Raw genomic sequence first — 17,096 nt, 5'->3', positions numbered from 1 at the left:
GCGATAGCCCCTCCACCGTGTGGCCTGGAACAGGAGATGGCACAGGTGGGAGCTGTCCCCACCCAGCAGTCTCCCCAGAGCATGCAGTGGCGGGTAGCACGGAGGATGCCCCCATCCACGGGGGTCAGGGCAGGACCCACCCACTCAGCTCTCAGCCAGCAGAAGAGGCACGGGGATTGGAGGGCAAGCCTGAAAGGAGCCTCCAGGAGGTAGAGGGAGGGAGTGGGCCAGTGGTCTCAACACAGAAAGCTGTTGGAGCGAGACCCCAGCTGAAGTCTTTGCTAAAGCCTCCCGAGCGGGGGCAAGGCAAGGCCCACCCCATCCTCTAGGTGAGGTTCAACATGCCCTGAAGTGGAGAGGCCGGTCCTCAAACCCAGACCCACTGGCTCCAGAGCACGAGCCCTCTGGCGGTCCAGTGGTTAGGGTTCCGCGGTCTCACTGCCGAAGGCCCAGTTTCGATCCCTGGTCAGGGAACTAAAACCCCATAAGCCGAGTGGTGTGGCCAAAACAAACAGAGCACAAACCCTCTATGCTCTGCCCAGCCACAGCCCTGGGCAGGAAGGTTCAGCACGTGTCACCGCATGATAGCGGGCAAAGCTGGCTCTGAAACACGCCTGACGACAAGTTCAGGGAAACCGCACAGAGGACCCTGTGCACTTGACCAGCAACACACACACCAAAAGTGCGATGGGGGACTGGGCCAAGCCAGGGTCGTTTGTGCTGCACGTGACCCTGGAACCCAGGGCCAAGGGATCATTGCACAGAGAGCCAGCTGAAGCCATCCAGCATCTCCCAGCCCAGGACCCTCCCCACTGCCCATCTGCAGGGCCAGCCGTTCAGACCTACCCTCTGTCCCTGGCCACCGCCTGGGATGACCGGATCCCTCTGCTCTGACCAAAACTGCTTCCTTGGGGAGAGGTGAACTCTACAAGGGGGCAGCAGAGAACTTGGCTGTCCATGGGGCCATTTTCCCCCTGATAGCCTGAGGTTTGCATGTTCCTCACGCACTGGCCTATCATCCTGGACAGTTAACCAGGTACCTTTGGATTGGCTTAAGTCAAAGCAAGGTAGGCAGTGGCTAGACAGGAGGAAGAACTTCCTGACCATCAGAGAACTCACCAGAATCAGGACGTGGTGATTCTATCACTTGGGAAGCAACACAGCCCACCAGAGTAACTCAGAGGCTCAGCGACGACCCGCTGGGGGCACAAAGACAGCCCTCTTTTCCAGCACCTGGGGTGGGGCGGGGGGCGGGCTCATGGGCCGCTTGCCCATGTTCATGCGGCCAGTGTCGGAGCAACCTAGGTTCACAGCCCCCTCCCCATTCAGGACCCCCGTCCATGCAGGTCACAAGCGGGGATGTGCAGGCCCCAGGAGCTCCTGGCTCCAGGTCAGCCCATCAGCAAAGGCATCCTGCAGCCCACAGTGACCTGGAACAGGTAAGATCAGGATGCCAAGGGGGCCCAGCCCCAGGGGAACAGGTACTTTACGTGATCATGAGCACTCTGAGGAAGGGAGTCCTGCAGTCTTGGGGGTCTTGAAATCCTTTGTGGAGTGTTTCCCAAGGCCTTCTCTGGGCAGGCACCAGGCTTGGCATAACATTGGAAGGTTCACCCAGTGAAGGGGCCGTAGGTGCTCGGGGTCTCCCAGGGTGGGCTGATGGCTGCATGAAAACATTAGCACACAAGGGGAATAAGGGGTCCTGCTCAGTCAGTGCAATATGGTGATTTATAATAAGAGATATATTGTTGGTCTTCATCTCCGTCCCCACTCCCTGCATCGAGCTTCTAAAACCCTTGGAATTTTTTGAGTGCTGAGAGTGTAAAGGTGTCTTTTGTTACGTTAATGAGGTGACTGTTGCAAACACCTGCGGATGGGGGTTGGTTGCCCAGGAAACCAACCATGTGATTAGAGGGTAGGACCTTTCAGTCCCACCCCCTGACCTCCAAGGAGGAGAAAGTGGCCACAGGTTGAATCAATTGCCATTGGCCAATGATTTAACCATTGTGAGGTAATGAAACCTCCATAAAACCCTCCAATAGACAGGGTTAGTGAACACGTGGAGGGACTGGGAGAGTGGGGCTCTCAGAGAGGGTTGGAAGCTCTGTGCCCCTTCCCACGTTCCCTGCCCTAGGCATCTCTTCCATCTGGCTGTTTCTGAGTTTTATCCCTTTATAGTAAATTGGTGATCTAGGAAGTAAAATGTTTCTCTGAGTTCTGTGAGCTGTTCTACCAAATTAATCAAACCTGAGGAAGCAGTTGTGGGAACCTCTGATCTATAGTGGGTCAGATGCACAGGTGACAACCTGGCCCTGCAACTGGTGTCTGAAGTGGGGGACAGGGTGGGCAGTCTTGTAGGACTGAACCCTTGGCCTGTGAAATCGGATGCTATCTCCAGGTTGTGAAAGGAAAATAAAAATGGAGTCAGTATTGCTAAGAGAGCTCTCTAAAATAGAGCCAGGAGGCCACTGAGGAAGTAGGACATGCACACCTGATTCAGCAGTACCTCCAGCCTTGGAGGTTTCGCTAACTGCAGGGCCTTTGTTGTTATCCACTTGCTTGGAGAGGGTTGGAGGTGAGGGTTATACCCACTGCTGGCTGGCTTTCCAGATTAGAGACCCCGTGGACAATCAGGCCAAACTTGACAGGAAACTCCTGCCAAGATTTTTTCACATATACACTGTCAGCGGAAGTGGCCCTGAGAGGTCATGAAGTAGAGGACCAAGCCATGCTGTCCCAGAAGGGCTTGGACAGTTTTGTCCATGGGATTTATAACACTGTTACCCTGGGGACTCTGCTGGTGTAGACTGAGCCCTGGTCCCTGCCGCAGGCTGAGCTTGAACCTCTCTGGGCCTCTCTGAGACACTTGTTGGGACTCTTGGGGGCTGGATGGGAGTGAGGCTAAGAGCCCCTGCAAGGTCAGGGCTGGGGGCCTGGCCCCAACAGCTCTGCCTGAGAGGCCAGCACCCCCAGCCGTGACAACGAGGTCTTTGTCAAGGCCAACCAGCAGGGAGCCCGGAGAGTGTACTCTGGTCCTCCCACCACCCACCCTGTGGAGCTAATGGCCCCTGCCACTCTCAGAAGCAGTCATGCCCTTGGCATCAGCTGACCCCAGCCCAGGCCTGACCTCCAGGTCCCCTGTGTCCCCGGGGCCTCACCCAGTCCTGGTTCCTAGGAACACAGTCACAGACTGTGCAGTTGAGCAGAAGTGCAGACAGGCTTCTCACCCCCACGTCATGCAGGGAGGGAAACTGAGGCCAAGAGAGGAGGGGTCCTGGCTGCGTCAGAGGGTCATTAGCCAGAGACTCAATGCTGGACCCCAGGCCTTTAATCTCCAGCCCAGAGAACTGACGTTTCTGGGGGTCCTCAGGCTGGGACAGTGTGTTTCAGAGCCTCCACTTACCACCTCCTGCCCAGCATGGCTGCATCAGTAGGCAGCAGTCACTCCACTCCTGGAGGGCCGAGCGGCTGCTCATTGGCCCCCCAAAGCATCACCCAGAGCCTATTCCACCAGGGAAGGCACAGAGCTGGGCTGTGGCTGGGGCTCTCTGCCCAAAGGCCCCCTGGCCTCAGGCTGTCCCTCCAGCCCCAGCTCTAGCTCCTTTCTGATCAGGGCCCAGGCTGGCCCTCAATGCTGCCCCCAAGCCCAGATGGCCCCAGGTTGTGCCCAGGGACACCAGGCCTTCGAGTCCCACTCATCCTGGCTTGTTCCTATCTCAACCAAGTGGGGGATCCTTCTGGCTCTGGCTGGGAACTATTACTCTGCTGCCAACATTAGAATTGGATTCTTGAACCCCAAAGAGCTAAAAACACCAAGATGTCTCAAGAGGTAAAGGAAGTTCTAGAAAACATTATGTGTCAAAATCTAAATTAAATTTATATGGTGTTTGAAAACATTGGGCACATTCCTATAAGAATTCCACAGAGGGTCCTGAGTGCTTCCAGGGGAGGCGGAATGGTCCTTGCAGGGTATGAAGGCGTACAGGTGGCAGGGGACAATGGCTCAGAAAGATGCTCAGAGGCCGTGCCCCGGCACATTCTCTCAGGCTCAAAAGGAAAATCGGTTATTCCCAGTAAGGACATTTTTCAGCTTGCAGGTGAAGGTGCAGGTGGGGCGCAGAACGGCTGGGAGGAAAGGTAGAGGCTTGTGGCAGAGGCGCTAGCCCAAGGGGGCCGAATGGCAGCGGAGCGCCTCCTGGCGGTGAGATGGTGACAGGAATTGCTGAGAACAGCGTGGGGCTCCGGGCTCCAGCTTTGGCCGGGAGATGGGTCGGTGTAGGTGGGACGGAGTTTCGGGAGCCAGTCTCTTCCAGTGAAGCCCTAGGACGGGGTGGAGGCGCGGCCTTCTGCGCGTGTGCTGGCTGAGCCCTGGGCGCCGGGAGGACCCCCCTGCACGCTCCCGCGCTGAGATCTGGGTCTCTCTCCTGGCTTCTCTACCGGAGCTGGAGAATCTGCGGGTGTGTCTGCCCTCAGCGGGGGGTAGGTGATTTCTCTAGTTATCTCGTTTACCCAGAAAAATCTAGAGGCTTCTTCCCCTGTCCGAACTGACTCTTTGACATCGCTGCAAAGGAGAAAATGGAGACAACACAGGAGGGTCTTCAGCCGTCCATACTGAGGGAGGGCTCCACCTACACAACCAGCATCAAAGGGAGCCGCCAGCCCCCGGCTTCTGTAAACAAACTGTGCTAGGCTTCTGTCGTCCCAGATGCTCCAGAAATCTTCCCAGGACCAAAAGCAGGCCTACCTGGAGGCTCCGATGAATTCAAGGGTCTTCTTTCTTCTTCTTCTTCTTCTTCTCCTTCTCCTTCTTCTCCTTCTTCTCCTCCTCCTCCTCCTCCTCCTCCCCCTCCCCCTCCCCCTCCTTCTCCTTCTTCTTCTTCTTTTCTTTCTTTCTTTTTTTTAATGGCAGTGCCACGTGGGCTTGTGGGATCTTAATTCCCCAACCAGGGATTGAACCCAGGCCACCGCAGTGAAAGCAGGGAGTCCTAACTACTGAACCGCAGGGGAAGTCCCTAGGGTCTTTTCTTAATTATCTTTCCAAATTTAAAAATTTTAACCAAGCATACTAAAAAGTATTCTTTACATCTTGATCTAGTTCAGATATATTTGTGTGTGTGTGTGTTTGTGTGAATGAATGTGCACGTGTGTATGGATGAATGATAACAATTTCATGGAATGTGAGTGGTTGTGTGCAGCGGTCTCTGATATTTTTCTATGCAATTGAGTTTTCCTATATTCCTTTAAAAAATGCTCTTTGCCATTCCTTAAACTCATTTTATAAGGGAAGCAGCAATGATTAATAAACTGTAGCTTCAAAAACACTGTCTGAGATTAAGAGGAGAATGGAGAATGTTGGAGGTTCTACAAATGAAGAGAAAAAATCACTCTTACAAATTTTACAAAAACATGACCATGTGTAGTCTGTGGAATTGTTCCCCAAAGATGTCCTTGCCCTAATCCTCAGAACCTGTAAATATGTTTTATTACATGGCCAAAGGGATTTTGCAGATGTAGTTAAAATTATGGACCTAAAACTAGGGGGATATTATCCTGTATCACCTTAGATAGATTGGGTGCCCCAATCTAATCACTTGGGCTCTGAAAAGTAGAGAGATTTCTCTGGCTGGGATCAGAGAAATGGAGCAGAAGGAGAAGTGGAAGACAGATTAAGTATGAGAAGGACTTTCCCACCATTGCTGGCTTGATGATGGCAGGGACCAAGTGAAGACCATGAGAAGGAAATCAATTCTATCAACAAAATGAATGAGCCTAGAAGTGGATTTTCCTCAGAGCGTCCAGGTAAGAGCCCAGGGTGGACAAAACCTTGATGGTGGTCTTGTGAGACCCTAAGTGGCGTACCAAGCCACACTTGCCAGACTCAGGCTCTGTGAGATGGTAAATGGCTCTTGTTCCAAGCAGCTAAATTTGTGGTCATTTATTACTGCAGCAACAAACTCATACACCATGAGAACACTTTTCCAGGAACAGTGCAAGAGAGAGGCTGCAAAGCTGACTCTTCCTGAGCTCAGGGTAAGCATGCCTTTGGTGTGGGCCTATTAGCCAGTCCGGAGACTCTTCCTACTTTCCTTCTGTCAAGCTTGATAATTGCTTCACCTTCTTGAAAGTGGACAGTGACTGTCACCCCTGACAAACATCAAGTTACACTACCTAGAACATCAACCAAGTCAACGAGCTTTCAAGGTCCTGAGAAACATCAAGTTACACTACCTAGAACATCAACCAAGTCAACGTGCTTTCAAGGTCCTGACACCTGCATCCTACATGAAGCTCCAATTTGCCCTCAGGCAGAGAGGGTTTCCCCCACCTTCCCCTGATGGTCCACAAGGCCATGGGGAAGCCAGCAGATCCTGCAGGGATTCCCAGAGTCAGGGTGGCTGGTAGCAAGGGCTCGGTGGGTTGAACAGGTAGGGGCTGGCCAGGAGCTAGGGGTCTATAAAGGTATGAAGGGTTTGAAGCTCACCTGTCAGGAGGTGCTGGGGGAAGAAGTCTGTGGAGGGAACTTCAGAGAGGAGAAGGTGCAGTAGAAGACCAGGGGCTCCTAGCAACCCAATCTTTATCGTGTAAAGCGTTTCCCACCCTATCCCAGCCTTGATTCCACCTGGTGACCTCAGATCTCTCCGGCACAGCCACAAACACACCTCACTCCTGCTCCAGTCCCCTCTGTCATAGTGTCTGATATCCCCAACCTAGAGGTGTCCCTGACACCCACCCTTCCCCTTCCCATAGTTCCTGACTTTTGCCAGTCCCACTGTGTGTCTCCACAAGCAGTGTCTGTTTTTTCCAGGACATAAACTTACAGACAAGGGAGGATGCCCTCCTCTGGCAAGGTTAGTTTCTTCTTAGCATAGTGGATGCCAGGGGTTCTTCAGTTAGGGATTTTCACAGAGCCACTCCCTGGGTTTGGCTCAGCCTTGGACCCACAACCTCTTCACGGCCTCAGCTCCCTGAGAATTAGACCCATTCCCCATTTTACCATCTGCTAACTGAGATTCTGCCCCAGCCCAGGACCACCCTGAATCTTCACCAAGCTCCCTCTGACCTGGGGCTGCCCCACACTGTGGACCCAGCAGCTGCCAAGTGTTACACGGTCCGGCCCATCACGCTGGTGGAGATGGAATGGCGGACCTCTTAGACTGGCCCCAGGTCATCTCATTAGGCTTTTCCCCTCTTCTCATCTGCCTGGTGCGGCCCACCTGAAGGAGGGCAGTCCAGAAGCACTGCTGAGTCTCCTCTATGCCCCCAGGTGTTCTCCACCCGGCAGCCTACCACCGACAACTTTCTCCCCTGGGCATTTGTGGCCTTGACTCTTCCCAGGGACTACTGTGAGCCTGTCCTTTGCGTGAGGCCATTGCTAAGGTGAGGGAAAAACCCTCTGTCTCCTCCTTCCCTGGCTCTACTTATCCCCTCCTGCAACTTGTCAAGGCCTAAGTGAGTCTCCCACTTCTTTCCCCAGCACTCCCATCTCTGTCTGATAGGGAAGAACCTTTGTATTCTATTACAAGTTAATCACTAAAGGGATGTTGCCTATAAACTTAAATTATACATGATGGCCCATCTCTGGGAACCCTGCCTCCTAGGTAATCAGCATTAAGCAAAAATACCTGTTTAGCTCACAGCAAACATCCTGACCAGGCCCACCTGTGAATGACTGCAGGAAGGGAGAAATTAACATGTCCCCTCCAGAGTCTGACAGGAACCAGGACTTTACTCCCTTCCCTTCCTGCCTGAATTCTAATTCAGGGAAGATGGTTCTTTGGGACACAAGTCCACCATCTTCTCGGTCAGTGGGCTTTCCAAATAAAGTCACTATACCCGGCCCCAACAACTCGTCTCTCGATTTACTGGCCTGTCTTGTGGCGAGCACTATGAGTTTGGACTCAGTAACATGTACACACAAGGGCAGCTTCCCCCAGGAATGTTAACTCATACCTCATCTCACTGAGCTTGGAAACTCAGCTTGCTGACAATATTACCAAGCTTAAGATTTCACTTGCTCTCACCACAGTGTCCAGCCCTTAAAATTCGTGCTCTGAGAGCTGTGTCTTCCATGCATCTGAAAACTCTGATTGGTGATGACTGGCCTTTGACAAGTTCCAAGCGGAAAAGTTACACACCTCTGGACACACGCCCAGTTCTCCGGTGTCTTATCCATTTAAAACTCTGAAACACCTGCTCCCTGAACGTGTTCTCACTATGATGCTAATGCCCATGCATATCTTTCTCACCGGCTCAGTTTCAGCAATTATAATTTGGAATGATAGTAGCCACTTTTTAAATTTTTTATTTATTTATTTATTTATTTGTGGCTGCGTTGGGTCTTCGTTGCTGCACGTGGGCTTCCTCTAGTTGCAGCAAGGGGGGGGGGCTACTCTTCTTTTCGGTGCATGGGCTTCTCACTGTGGTGGCTTCTCTTGTTGGGGAGCACGGGCTCTAAGCACTTGGGCTTCAGTAGCTGTGGCGCACGGGCTTAGCTGCTCCACGGCATGTGGGATCTTCCTGGACCAGGGCTAGAATCCATGTCCCCTGTATTGGCAGGCGGATTCTTAACCACTGCGCCACCAGGGAAGTCCTAGTAGCCACTTTTGAGGAAATTTGATATGGACAAAATTACTCATTTAAGAAGCGTCTTAGAACAAAAAACAAAGCAAAATTCTGACTGTTCAATGGTGTGCTTTCTTAATTGGTATGAGAAGGATTCTAAACACAATTTAAACTCAACAATTGCCTCCCTAGGGGGCTTCCCTGATGGCGCAGTGGTTGAGAGTCTGCCTGCCGATGCAGGGGACACGAGTTCGTGCCCTGGTCTGGGAGGATCCCACATGGCGCGAGGCGGCTGGGCCCGTGAGCCATGGCCGCTGAGCCTGCGCGTCCGGAGCCTGCGCGTCCGGAGCCTGCGCGTCTGGAGCCTGTGCTCCGCAACGGGAGAGGCCTGAACAGTGAGAGGCCCGCGTACCGCAAAAAAAAAAAAAACTACCTCCCTAAATATTACTTAGTGAAAACTAATGTAAAATATGAGAATCTTCTCCCTCATCAGCACCTTCAGACAGTGTTCAGGATTAGCTTTTGATGTTATTTCCAGTGCTCTTTCCACTGTTGGTTAATGGCTAAAAGTCAGAAATCATAGATGTATTAGGTAAACAAAAATGTTGGCTGGTAAATCACTCCATGGCATGATGAAATAAAATTTATATTTTAAGGCAGGACAGGAAAATTTAAACATAAAATTATTTGTTTCAGCCTCCTCCCTCCCTCCCTAATGTGCATCTGCCTTATACATTAACTGGACTTCCTCAAAGGTGGGAATGCCTGCACAACTGTAAAGTTCAATTTTTTTTCTCTTTCTTCTGATGCTAGTAATATAACTTCTTAAAAGATGAGCATTCTTTCCCAATTCTGTGAGGGGTCATGGTGACTTGCTTCTCTCTTTGTACATGTTACCTGGATTATGTATATTTGTTGAACTTTAAATGTCAGTGTCATTTTGATGTACAATCCTTTGTCTCAAAAATGTGTATGGGGCTTCCCTGGTGGTGCAGTGGTTGAGAGTCCGCCTGCCGATGCAGGGGACGCGGGATCGTGCCACGGTCCGGGAGGATCCCACATGCCGCGGAGCAGCTGGGCCCGTGAGCCATGGCCGCTGAGCCTGCGCGTCTGGAGCCCGTGCTCCACAACGGGAGAGGCCACAGCAGTGAGAGGCCCGCGTACCGAAAAAAAAAAAAATGTGTATGACTGTGCCTTCCACTTCTAACAGGCAGAATGGTTCTCAGAGCTTCTGAGAGTCTGTCTCCCAGATTATAATCCTCAATTTGGCTTGAACAAATTTTTTTTCTTAACTTGTTAATTGAATTTTCATCAACAAACACTGACATTCGGTTATATATTTTAAGGAGACTTTAGACACCAAAATACGAAAGAATTCTCATGAGGAAATGATTAATCTTGTTTGCCTGAGCAACACATAATTTTATTTCACTCAGGAAGCATCACTTCCTTCCTTTCCACACATAAGGAATTAATAAGTGCTGGCTTCAAATATCTCATGGCTGGATATAATTTTCAAGGACCAAATTATGTCAGAACCAGATATGTGACACTCTTTTTTTTGTGTGTGCATGTCTAAACTTTCTCCTCTCTCCTTACAGAGAAAAATGATTAGCTATCTGTCTAAAGCCAATTCCCTCTTATTTTTTTCTATCACACTTCCTCTCTTTTCCCCCTCTTGAAGATGTGAAGGATTTACTCATCAAAAAACGCATTCAGTTGTTATACATATACTCCACAAACATTTAGTTTGGATAAAGCCAAAATTGTCTAATTGAGAAAAAGGAAAGAAACGTTATTAAAGTGTTTCTATTTACGGACATTAGAAAGTATAATTAGGAGCTTCTGGGCTGGTGGACACGTGGAGATGCTGGGACAGGGGTTGCTCAGACGGGGCAAGGATACTCCATACCCTTTCCCCATACCTTGCCCTGTGCATCTCTTCCATCTGGCTGTTCCTGGGTTATATCCTTTTATAATAAACCAGTAATTTCATTAAAAAAAAAAGTATATTTACCTAATAGCCTTTGTAACTACTTATGAGATAATAAGGCATCAATTAAAAAAAAAAGGATTTTAGCATTATTCAGTCTTTATTATCATTTAAAAACATGTTAGCACAATATTTTGGTTTGACTAAGACCAATATTATATTTCTCATGATTCAAACTTCCTATATTTCCTATACTGGTTTCATAAGTTAAATATGTTTCCACTATTTCCATAACTTAGTGGAAAGTGGGCCTCATCCAATCCATTGAAGGCCTGAATGGAAAAAAAGCTCTGTGTGGCTGTTTTCAAGCCAGGACGTCTGTCTTCTCATGCCTTTGCCCTCCAAACATCTACTGGAACTACACCAGCAGCCCTCTTGGGTCTGGACTTCTCAGGCTTCATAATCATGTGAGACAATTCCTTATAAGAACTCTCTATACACACACACTTACACACACATACACACACACATACATCCTACTGGTTCTGTTTCTCTGGACAACCCTAATACAGTCTCTCAGGTAAAATGACTACTTTTTTAAATGCCCAAATTATAGAGGTTCCTTTTTTGTCACCAAACTATTCCGTTAACTCTCAGTACTTTTGGCATACACTTAAATCACCTTTTAGTGATTCCCTTGCATAGCCCTGATCTAATTTTATTTGTTCACATTTTTAAATATCATAGAAATAAATTCACCCTTAAAAATACAGGCCACTCCCCAAAATTAAATTTCCCAAAATTAATTAAAGTCCACAGGACTAAAATAGTTGCCCTTGCCCAGGCATGCCAACTGGCGAAAGCAAAGAGGTACATATTTACACTGGTAGCAAAGGTGCTCTCCTCCACAAATTGCCTTGGAGAGTCCACTGTGACAGCGAAGTGTGAGCTCTGTGATTGGCTGAAGAGCTCGCTGTCATAAAGGCCAGGTGCTAGTGCCAGAGAATAAAAGGAGAGGGCCATGGGGCGGAGGGGGGACTACCAGTCTTTGGCCACTCCTCCTCGTGTTCCTTTCCTTCGCAGCCTTCCTTCCCCCAAACCCAGTGAACATGGCCTTGGAACCCATGTAGCATTCCAGTCCCAGGCCCGAAGACTTCTCACTGCTCCTCAGTCGGACCCACCTTTTCCACCCAGCATCTAACACCTGAAAAGCTGCTCAGACCTTGAAACCTACTCTAACCTAGAAGGTAAGGGCTTTCAGATTTCACCAGGAAGGAACGTCACTTCATACGTTATAAAAGAAATAGAACTTATAAATGCATAGTAATAGCCTTTGGCAAACGTGTCAGTTATTTAGAGGAGGAGTGGACTTGGAGACATCCAGTGTTTCTCTTACTGGAGTTCTGATCAAACCTAAAAATGAACTTTGGACAGTTTATGAGACCTCTCTTGTTCCTGCAAAAGCTTCTGAAAAGCTGTAGCCCCACGGGGTATGGGGTTAGTTCATTGAAGCCCACGGACCCTGGGGTTCCTTGCTATGTAAGAACGCATGCTGTGTGAGGGGTGGCCCCTCCATTGCCCACTGATGGAGAACTCACCTAGGTTTTCTCTCCTCTCCTTTAGATGTCTAGAAGTCAGGTGGGGTCAAAGAACCGGCCTCTACCTACATTTATTTGGGTAAATGAAGTCACAGCCCAAATCACCTGCCCCACGTGGAAGATAGATCCTCCGGCACCATCTCCTGCTTCTCTGCTGAGCCTGAGATATGGACCTCTATCTGGTTGTAGGGCTGGGGATGTGGCTCCCCCCTGTCCCAGAGGCCCACCTATTGTCCCTGCGCAGACATGGAGTCCAGTGGCACCCCCTACTGCTGCCTCCCCAAAAGAAAGTGGCCCAAGGAGCCCTGGCTACTCTCCAGGCGCTGGCTGGGTGCCTGCTGCCATCAACAGCCCTCCTTCGCTGCCAGACACAGGCCCTCCCCCACTCTGTAGGCCATTGGTACCACCTCCTCGGCCACTGCCCTCTACATTTCCCTCCCCTCCAGGCACTCTCCCAGCTCAAGGGCATTCCTGCTTTAATAATTTGTCCATGAAGGTGACATCCTTCAACCCCCAGAAAGTCATATTCCAGGCTGTTAGCATTACTCACAGGGTCCTCAGAGGCCCCCAGCCTGATACAAATCATGACCTGGTTTGACCTTGAACATTTCTCAAAATCTAATATTGAACGCTTTCTTAAATTCTTTTTATCATTATGTATACATACATATAATTCTTTTAAATAAATTATTTTAGATAAATTAAAAAAATAATATCCAATGTTTGAGTCTTTGTGCTACTATGTGTTTTCCATTTAAAAAAAGAAAAAATATGATCATTAGGAATGAGAACTCAGTGGACAGATTGAATGTAAGATAGGACACAGATGGCAGAAGGGCTAAGCGAACGGGATCTCAAGTGCCATTTTCCTTCAGGGGTATAGAGATGAGGAAGTTTGAAGTGACAATATACAAATCACAGAAAGAAAGCTTGAGGATTACGGAACAGAGAGCTGGGGGGAGACCACATCAAAGATAGAAGGCTGAGCATTCTCCAAAACTGATGCAAGACAGGAATTCTCAGAGATTCCACTGAATCCCAAGTGGGATAATTAAAAACATCCACACTTACACTGTAGCAAAACTATGGAACCCTGAAGACAAATCTTGAAAACAGCTAAAGAAAATAAATAACCTATGACATCAACAATGATGGAATTTCATCAAATAACAGTTTTAACATACTTAGAAAAACCAGTTACCCCAGATTTGTGTGCTCACCTAATTTTTCAAGAATTGGAAAATATAAAGACTTTCGAGATAAAAAGTTTATCACAATCAGACCTAGACTAAAGGAATGCCTCAAGCAGTGTTTCTTAACCTCAGAACCCTTGACATTTGGGGCCAGACACAAGGGTTAGGGGCTCAGACCCCCCATGCAGTGGAAAATCCAGGTATCCACAGTGCCTCTGCATCCTGGGATTCAACCAACCAGGGATCATGTACTACTGAAGTATTTACTGTTGAAAAAAGAAATTCATGTATAAATGGACCCACAGTTTAAACTTTTGTTGTTAAAGGGTCAGCTGTGATTCCTTCTTGTGGGGGGTTGGGGGGCAGTACTGTGTATTGTATCAATATGATATTTAGCAGTACCTGCGTCCTCTGTCCACTGGATGTCACTCTTCTTAGTTGTGACAACAAAAATTGTCTTCAGACATTGCCATATGTCCCCTCGTTGAAAACCACTGGTCTAAAGGGTGTTATTCCAGAAGAAAGAAAATGATGCCAGAGCTTGCTGGAAGAAAGACAAGGTTAGGGTTCACCAATGTCCGTTCTCGGCTTTTCCTTAGTAATAGAAATCCCAGACTTCAGCTGGGCAGAGACAGGAAGGCCAGTGCTTTAAAATGTTTGGTCAGATTGCAATCTTAATGTGGAAGGGAGACCACAATTTGTTCGGTTTTTTTTTAAATTTTAATTTAATTTTATTTATTTTTTATACAGCAGGTTCTTATTAGTTATCTACTTTATACATATTAGTGTATACATGTCAATCCCAATCTCCCAATTCATCCCACCACCACCACCCACCCCACTTTCCCCCCTTGGTGTCCATACATTTGTTCTCTACATCTGTGTGGAAGGGAGACCACAATTTGAACCCATCTGTGGCATTAAGAAAATGGTAATAAGGGAATTCCTTGGTGGTCCAGTGGTGACTCCACTGCTGTGGACCCGAGTTCAATCCCTGGTGGGGGAACTAATGTCCCACAAGCTGTGTGGTGCAGCCAAAAGAGAGATAGAAAGAAAGAAAAGAAAATGGTAATAAGAATCCAGAATGGTAGTTTTGTTGGCTGCTCCTTGGCTGCTCTTAGCAAAGTCCTGTGAGAAAAGTGGTCCCTGGCTGGAATTAGCCAGTATGCAAGGAGAGTTGGAAGGATCCAGAGTGTTGCTAATGTAGTTAACACCCAATTGTGGCCTGCCATACATGGACAGTTGAATAAGTTGTTTCCTTACAAGTTTGAGAAAACTAACCACTTCTATATACTCAGCCAAGGCAGTTATTAGCTGTGGCTATGAAGAGGCAGCCTTTGCAGGAGATAACACTGGTGCTGCTAGCAAAGATAAGTTTAAGTGTGTTGCTTTTCTATAACATCTATCATATTGGTAAACGTGAAGAAAGCTGGCAAAAAATCAAGCATTAATGAGAACTGCTCCAATTTGGCATTATTTTAGAGCATAGGACATAGGCATTCTCAATGAGCCAGGACAAAAACTGGAAAGAGCCCAATGTCCATCAAGAGTAGACTGGATATGAGACTTCCCTTGTGGTCCAGTGGTTAAGACTCCAAGCTCCCAGTGCAGGGGACACGGGTTCGATCCCTGGTCAGGGAACTAGATCCCACATGCCGCAACTAGGAGTTCGCATACCGCAACTAAAGATCCCACACGCAGCAACTAAGATACCACACGCAGCAACTAAGACCCAGTGCAGCCAAATAAATAAATAAATATTTTTAAAATAAAAAAATAAAAGAAGTGCATAAAAAAATAAATAAAAAATTTTTTTAAAAAGAGTAGACTGGATATCAATTGTGGTGTTATCATACAGAATATCATAAAACAAAATAAAGCACAGTGACATGCAGTAGAAACATGCATAAAACTGACATAATTTTGAGCAAGAAGAAGGACAGAAAACAGTTTGATTCCATTTATATAAAAAGTTAAAAAATCAGGAAAAAATAAACTATATTTAAAGATGTCTACATCGGTAGTAAACATTGTAGAAACCAATAATAAAAATGTCCAGTTTATGGGATAAAAAACAAAATAAAAATTTAGATAATAAGATAAAGGGTGTCTATATATACTGACTTGGAAGGAAGTCCATGATATATTGTTAAATGAAAAAAGGAAGTGGGAGAGACTCAAGCAGTTCTGGTTGAGCATCTGATTAATTCTTTCTTTATAAAACTTCATATTATATAAGCAATAATTGCTAATTTTAATTTTTTTGGCTAAAAATAATTTCAAAAATTAAAAACATTTAAAAGATGAAGAGTGATTAAAGATAGTGTTTCAAAGTAATTGAGGTAGATGTATTAACTTTATAAGTTAATACAAGTACAATACAAGTGTGTTTATATAGTATAAAAATGCATGATCTTTTCAAATAGTAGAAACAGCATATAACAGTATAGAGGAAAAAATTAATTTAAAGGCTTCAATGAATCCAAACAAAAGTAGAAAAGAACAGCTTAGATAAAGCAGGACAAATTAAAACACTATAAGATTATAGAACTGATTCCAAGAATATCAGTAAATGTGATATTTTTAAGGCGAGTAAATGGTCAGACTAGGAAAAATGCAACTAAGTGATGTTTTCAAGATATACACCAAAAACATAAGGACACTGGCTGAAAGTAAAAGGAGGGGAAAGGTCTGCAATAAAAATACTAACCAAAAAATGCTGGTGGAGCTCCCATACCAAAACAAAACAAAAGACTTTAAAGCAAAGGTTAGGAAACTTTCTGTAAAAGTTGTGGGCTATCTCTGACCTGAAGAGTGAAAGTAACCATAGACAATATGTAGTGAGTGAGTGTAGATCTGTTCCAGTGAAACTTCATTTAGGGACACTGAAATTTGAATTTTATATAATCTTTACATGTCACAAAATATTCTTCCTTCGATTCTTTTCCCAACCATTTAAAAATGTAAAGACCAGGACTTCCCTGGCAGTCCAGTGGTTAAGACTCCATGCTCCCAGTGTAGGGGGCACAGGTTCGATCCCTGGTCAGGAAACTAAGATCCCACATGCCACACGGCACGGCCAAAAAATTTAAAAAAAAAATTAAAAATGTAAAAACTATTCTTTACTTGCAGGCCATACAAAAACAGGCGGCAGCCAGATTTACCAATGGACCATAGTTTGTCAACCTCTGCCTTAAGGCAAAAAGCATTATCAGGGATATAGATGTTCACATAATGATAAAAGATAACAATTCTCCAGGAATGTTTAACAATCCTAAGTGTGAATTCAGCTCATTAATGTTGTCCTAAATATACATGACAAAACAAAGATACATATACTTACATGGAGAAGATGGTAATCCTACCATCACATTGAGGGGTTTAAAAAACATGTATTTCTCAGTAACTGATAGAGGACACAGAAAATAATTAGTAAGGCTATCAATTATAGGAATAACACAATTCCTAAACATGATCCAATTTAGAGAACTTTGATCTTGACAGTCAGAAAATCTGTCATTCTCATGGGTCAAGGAGAAAACAAAATGGAAATAAGAAAATCAGAATTAAATTATAATGAAAATACTCCAAATCAAAATTTGTAGAACACAGCTCAAATGGTACTTACAGGAAAATTATAGCCTTAAATGCTTTCTATTTAATAGAAAAGGTTGAAAATCAATAGGCTAAGTAAGAATCTGACTTAAGATTTAAAAATAATAAATGAAAAGAAAGGGTAAAGGATAAAAGAAATAATAAAGTAAAAACAAAGATATTATCTAAGGAATCAACAAAAGCAAATCTTAGTTC

The 17,096-nt window shown here is 46.4% G+C and overlaps 1 protein-coding gene across 2 annotated transcripts in view; it reads right to left on the bottom strand.

Annotated features, from left to right (window-relative positions):
• Nucleotides 1-13,822, bottom strand: part of LOC114907434 (T-cell activation inhibitor, mitochondrial-like) — a 43,352-nt gene extending 29,530 nt beyond the window's left edge. The window contains exon 1 of one of the 2 annotated variants that reach the window (XM_029243095.1): nucleotides 13,689-13,822. The gene's annotated coding sequence lies outside the window, so the exon portion shown is untranslated. Of the gene's footprint in view, nucleotides 1-1,119; nucleotides 1,189-13,688 lie in introns of those variants that run through there. The other variant, XM_029243096.1, reaches the window with a different exon arrangement.
• Nucleotides 13,823-17,096: the final 3,274 nt, after the last annotated feature.

The sequence above is a fragment of the Monodon monoceros genome, unplaced genomic scaffold (assembly GCF_005190385.1).
Source record: "Monodon monoceros isolate NGI ecotype Baffin Bay Population unplaced genomic scaffold, NGI_Narwhal_1 Super_Scaffold_3, whole genome shotgun sequence".
NCBI lineage: Eukaryota > Metazoa > Chordata > Mammalia > Artiodactyla > Monodontidae > Monodon > Monodon monoceros.
The sequence above is the reverse complement of the archived record's forward strand: the minus strand, read 5'-3'. Positions and strand labels throughout refer to the sequence as shown.